This window comes from Narcine bancroftii, chromosome 2, assembly GCF_036971445.1.
Source record: "Narcine bancroftii isolate sNarBan1 chromosome 2, sNarBan1.hap1, whole genome shotgun sequence".
NCBI classification, from domain to species: domain Eukaryota; kingdom Metazoa; phylum Chordata; class Chondrichthyes; order Torpediniformes; family Narcinidae; genus Narcine; species Narcine bancroftii.
The window spans coordinates 45,837,145-45,843,443 of record NC_091470.1 but is presented as its reverse complement, the minus strand read 5'-3'; the positions used below and the strand labels follow the sequence as shown (position 1 = coordinate 45,843,443).

The 6,299-nt window shown below is 40.9% G+C and overlaps 1 pseudogene; it reads right to left on the bottom strand.

The window, feature by feature from the left end:
- Positions 1-2,784: 2,784 nt before the first annotated feature.
- Positions 2,785-2,939, bottom strand: LOC138755926 (U1 spliceosomal RNA; annotated as a pseudogene).
- Between the last annotated feature and the right edge of the window lie 3,360 nt (positions 2,940-6,299).

Sequence of the window (6,299 nt, the reverse complement as noted above, 5' to 3'; positions counted from 1 at the left end):
AGCACCTCACCCTTTGCCAAGTATATTTTAAATATTTCTGCCAAGGCCCTTGTAATTTCTACCCTAATCTCCCTCAAGATCCAAGGGAATATCATGTCAGGCCCAGGGGATTTATCTACCTTTATTTGCTGTAAGGCAGCAAGCACCTCCTCCTCTTTAATCTCTGTATGTTCCATGCCACTACTGCTTGTTTCCCTTCCTTCCTTATGCAAAAAAACTTGATGAGCCGACTGCAAATCATTCTGCGAGCTTGAGGTGATCTTTGTTCTAGAACACACGACATCCAGTAGATTAAAGAGAATTCCACCTAGTTTCTCCATAAGCAATCACAAATCATGATCTGGGTTAGATGGATAATTGTTTTCATCTACAGCTTAATCTGTTTCAATCGACTGTCAGATAATCTTGAAAATATTGTCATAAGTCTTTCATCTTGTTAATTATGGCTGCAACAAGACTGTCCAATTCAAGGTGTCACTGACTGATTCTTGATAAAACACTGAATTTGCAATTCATAATTAAAATGCCACTGTCACAGTCCTCCGTGGTCTAACATTGATCAACCTCAATATGTACACATGGATTTCATAATCAACATCCTTGAGAAAACATAAGTAGTTGCCCAGTCCATTGGATTAACATTGTCATTGCAGATCATGATATCTACATCCTGAAGGCTTCCTGTAACCTTGGTGGTAATCTTTTTTAAAATATGGTCAACTTGACCTGGTCTTTGATGATCAGAATCCATTGTACCAAGTATTCTCAAAATTCCCAGCAACCTTTCATTTTTGAAAAAAAACTTTAATCTTGAACCAGAGCAATTATGGCACAAGTGAAATAAAATTTCAATTATTTTTTTTTCTTTGTTATATATTGATGCAACTTAAGTTTTATCGGATGTAGAATTTTCTAGCATAACCAAAAATATTGCATTATTGTCACCATCTTAGAGACTGCTCTGCAGCTCTCCTGGGTGCCATTCACAACCTGATGTTGTAAAATGGTCCCCATGATTATAGCATTGTCCCTTTATCACCATCAACATGTTGGCCTTTCTGACAGTGACCATAATTCTTGGTGGTAATAGATTGATTCTCTTCACTCACAGCATCAACTGAAGCTTTGTTTGTGGCTGAATTAGAAAGAGTGTTATACCCTAACCAAAGTAAGTGAATGGAACATAATGGCTGGCCGTAACAGATATAAACCTACTGTGGGGTTATTTTTTTAAGAATAAAATGAGCCAAGCCACCTTTTCCCAGCTTCACGAGTGTTTGAACTTTGTGGGTGAATTAATTATATCTATTGAGAACATCCTGGTAGAATCTGAACTCACTTAAGCAACCACATTTGATTTCGAACAATGTTATGCAGCAAGTCACTGACAAAAATAAGTTGTTTATTCAATAATTCTCTCTTAGACAAGAGGATTGATTTGCTATCCAAGTGTGGATGACTTGTAATTAGGTTCTGCTGGAAATAGAAATCAAATCTTAAAGACATTCTTGTTTAGAAATGCTGAGCTACCTGCCCACTCATCAAAGATTCGGTCAAATGCAGAATATTTTTGTCAGCAGAATTTTTAAAATCAGAATGGAAATTGTTATGTCTGCTTTGTTCGAGAATGAGTGAGTCAGACACCAGACTGAGTCGAAATCAAGGTTCTTTATTACCGGATTGTAACACTTGCAACTAACAGTGTTAGTTGGAGAAGGCGCATTCTCCCGATATCAGCAAGTGGTGTTTTCTTATACCTCAGGACACGCACTTAGTAAATTATCATACCATTACATTGTCCAATGAATAAGCTGTTGCTACCCTTCTCTGTTAGTCTGCTGCGCATCATCTTGTTATTGCCACACTTATCTTGAGCGTACAAGGTCACACCTGCATCCTGTTACTCCTTAGTACTGGGTGACTCCTTCTCCGGTCCCAACTCATGATGTTTTTACCTTACAATATTCAAATTAAAGGCTTCATGGTGCCTTGAGAGTCAATGATCTTCCTAGGTGGACCTTTTTTGTTAATTCAGCTGATAATTACAAACCTTCTTGTTGAAGCAAATCAACCTTTTAAATTAATTAGAAAATGTGGTATAATTCACTTCTAATACCACCATTATACCCTTTGAGTTGGTGAAAGTGAAATCTTGACCTTACACAGGTAGCAGTTATCAAGAGGCAGAATATCTTCCCTGTATATGACTTACCAATGGACCAAATGTATTTATATTATTACAAATCAACAGGTTGTATACCAATACTGTAATAGGAAAGAATTGCTGGTCTTTGATACTGGTGACTTTCATGGAACTTAAGTAGTACTTGGAGAGAACTCAATCCAAGGCATGAATGTGAACACAAAGTAAGGAGGTCTGAATGTATACTGAAATGAAACCAAATGTTAGTGACCATGGATGAAGGATGACTTAGTTCTGATGAGAAGGGTGATTTAATCCTCCCAAGACTGAACCGTTGTTACTAAATGGACTTGACAGAGCAAGGTCGTGGTACAGTAATAAGGAGGCCAAAAATGACTGGGAGGCCACATGGTATACTGCCCAGAAGGTTAGAATATATGTGCTTGAGAGAATGCAGAAGAGATTCACAGGAACTGGAGACACAAGAGACTGCAGATGCTGGAAACTGGAGCAAATAAAAAAGCTATCTGCTGGAGGAACTCAATGGGTCATGCAGCATTTGTCAGGGGATAAAGTCATTCATCAAGATTGCCAGGATTCACTGGAACATGGTCAGAACTGCATGGTCGAGTTTCTTTTCTTTGGGGACATCACAAATGCAGTCCCCCACCAAGACAAATTCTGCATTCGAGTAGCCCGCAATGAGGTCATTGCAGGTGTCAGCACCACCCGAAGTGCAATGGGATAGCGGGAGATTGGCCTCCTGACCACCGATTCTCCCCTGCCAGGTTAGTATTAATGGTTGAATTTTAAGGAGAAATTGGGCAGGTTAGGACTCTTTACTCAAGTGGCCTATAATTGAGGGGCATAAATAAAATCCATGATCATGTCTTTTTCCTAGGGTAAGAAAGTCTAAAACTTGCGAGTGCGAGAGGAAAGATCTTAGGGAGACTTGAAGGACTCCTTCTTCACAGTGGGTGATGGGTGTAAGGAACCAGCTGCCACAGAGGGTGGTAGATGCAGGAACTCCTCCAAATTTTAAAAATAAATTTGGACACGTACATAGATAGAAATTGTTCAGAGAACTAATGGGCTAGACACAAGCAAATGGGATTAGCATAGATCTTGGTCAGCACAGATAAATTGGGCTGAATGGGCTGTGTTTCTGTATTGCGTAATTCCTGAATCTACCTGTAAATTTTTGTTGCACAGTCTTAGCATGCACAGATACTGATTCTAAGCACATTGAAAAACTCTGACCATATGGACATAGATGCACAAACTTCCTTGCATCTTTTTGCTTGGAACTGTTGGCTCCCACCAACCCTACCACAGTCCCATCTCAATCTCCTTACTGCTCCGCTACCTGCCTGCCTCAATCTCACTCTTTCGGTCCCTTTTCTCTCAGCTGCCTCTCCCTTCATCCACCCCTTTCCCTCATAATTCATTCGCTCCACTCAGTGAGTGGTGGCAGAAATCAATGAACTTCTGAATGAAATAGTCGCGTCAGGGTCCCTTCTGTTATTTAAGAGAAGGTTGAATGTGTACGTAGAGGTGAGGGGGTTGGAGGGTTATTGGCGGTGAGCGGGAGATTTGAGCTAGTGGAGTTGTTCTAGTGAACTGGTGCGGACTCGAAAGGCCAACATGGCCTGTTTCCGCTCCGTAAATGGTTATATGGTAATATGGTTATGGTTAACTTTGCAGTTTCCCCATTATTCCACATTGATGCCTAGCCCTAATGCCAGCCTCTCCAGACATCAGCAGCCTGCTCCATCCAAGAATGAGGCACCCAACAATACACTCCCCCTCTTCTTACCTGTTCCCCTGTGGCTGATCACCTTCCACTCCTTTCCAAGCTCACTACCACCTGGTCCCCAGCAGTTAGATATATCCCATGGGAGTGGAAGCAGCTCACTCGGCCACCACTCTGTCTGACTATCTGAACATGATTGCATTGCTTTTTCTGGAATCTTGCTGTGTACAAATTGATTTCTGAGTACAAGTGAAAAGAAATTCTCTACATGATCATCTGAGAAGGTCTTACTGCAGTGATCTCCATTTTACAGCCTCTCTGTTGTTTGACTTTTCAACTCCCCGGATTAATTTATTGACCAGATGACATCATCATCATTTTATCACAACAGAGATCCCATCCCCACCCTATTACAGATATCTCCTTTATCCTTCTATTTCTCCCCAACAACTTCAAATTAATTTGTTTTTTCTGATGGGTCTTAGACCTGAAATCTCATCTTCCACTGACCATTATTTCAAAAATATTAATTGGCAGAAAAGTGCCTTGGGGTGCTTTGAAGATTTTTGCAACATAAATACAAGGTTATTTCCCTAGCAGGAGCATAAATAATTGGATATAAATGCTTAAGCTGATACTTGCATTTGCTGGTTAAAGCTGCTCGGATTGACGCGAGACTGTCAGTCCCATGAGCACATGAAAAGTCATTTTGTGGATGAAGTCAAGACTCGCTCATTCAGACTGTCACATTTTGAAGAAATAATCTTATACAACCTCCTGCCTTTTTACTCCATGGAATTATGAATCAAAACCACTTACTCTTCCATACTATTCAGGTGACTTCTGCCCTGGTTCATCCTTCTCAAGTTATCTCCTTCATCCATGTAACTTATCAAGATGTTGCACCCCACCCCACAAATTTAGACTGCCACTCATTCCTGAATTTAATTACTTCATTATTGGTAGCTGTTGCCTTCAGCTGTCAAGGCTTTACTTCCTCCTTTAAGGCACTCGTTAAAATCTACCTCTGCCATAATGAGTGAAGCACAAAAGACTGCAGACTCTGTGATAGTAGTAAAACAAAACTACTGGAGGAACTCAGCAGGTCACACAGTGTCCATCGGAGGTAAAGATAATATGACCAGCATTTTGAGAAAGGCTTAGGCCGGAAATGTTGGTTATATATCTTTACCTCCTATGGACGCTGTGTGACCTGCTGAGTTCCTCCAGCATTTTTGTCTTTGTACTCTGCCTTAATATCTCCTTTTTTGTTTGATTACAACTTGATGAAGCCAAGAGATTCTACAGATGCAGTAATCTGGCACAAAACACTAGAAGAACTTAGGGGGTGGTTGGGCAGCATCTGTGGAGACTGTTAAGGTGCAAGTCAACACTTCTGTCAAGACCTTGCATCTGGACTTGATTCAGGAGCTCTACTGTAAATGCTGATTTATATCTTTTACCTTCTCAGACTCTCCTTGACCCACTGAGTTCTTGCGCATCCCGTCCTTTTACCTTGATGAAGTTGCTTGGTATGTTAAAAATACCTTACGTGACCTGGGACTATAGCCTGGGAGGGAGGAGACTCGCAGATTTTAAAAAATATTATTGGGCGGCTCAGGCGAGGTTTATCGCCTCGTTCTTTGAGGGGGATGGTTTACCCTCCTGGGCACATATTGGCCGACACACAGTAGGGGAAGAGATAACAGGAGACATTATTTATAAATGGGGTACCAAATTAGTAACACAAAAAACAGACAACCCGATATTAAGGCAATTCAAAAATGGCAAAAAATAAACCAGATTATTGGATTAAAGTAGGGTTGTCCCCCAAAGCACCCCTAACCCAGAATAAATTAATCCCTATGACTATGGGTAACAAGATCCTGGACATCTGGTGCCAGAAGGGGATCAGGTGTATCGAGGACTATTATGAGAAGGGGCACCTCATGTAATTCGACCAATTAAAAAAGACCTTATTTGGCTATCTTTAATTAAGATAATTTTTGAGGAACAAATTAGGTCCACCTATGGCCCTGCTGCTGTGTAGTTCTCTAATTCAAAGGGGGATCACCCGTAAATTTACATCAGCTATGTATCTCCTGTTCCAAAATGACAGCCCAAAATCAGGTCTCCATAAAGCGAGGCAGAGATGTGAGTCAGATTTTGGAACAACAATTCCTGAACGATGCTGGTCCAACCTTTTTCAGGACAGCATGAAAACGGTTACTAACGCCAGATATCGACTGGAGCAATACAACTTTTTGCACCAGTTATACCTCACGCCGCAAAAATTACATAAGGTAAAACTGGAAATCCCGGACTTGTGTTTTAGATGTGGCATTGAGACAGGAACTTTTGTGCATTCGATGTGGCTGTGTGCCAAGGTGAGATCCTTTTGGG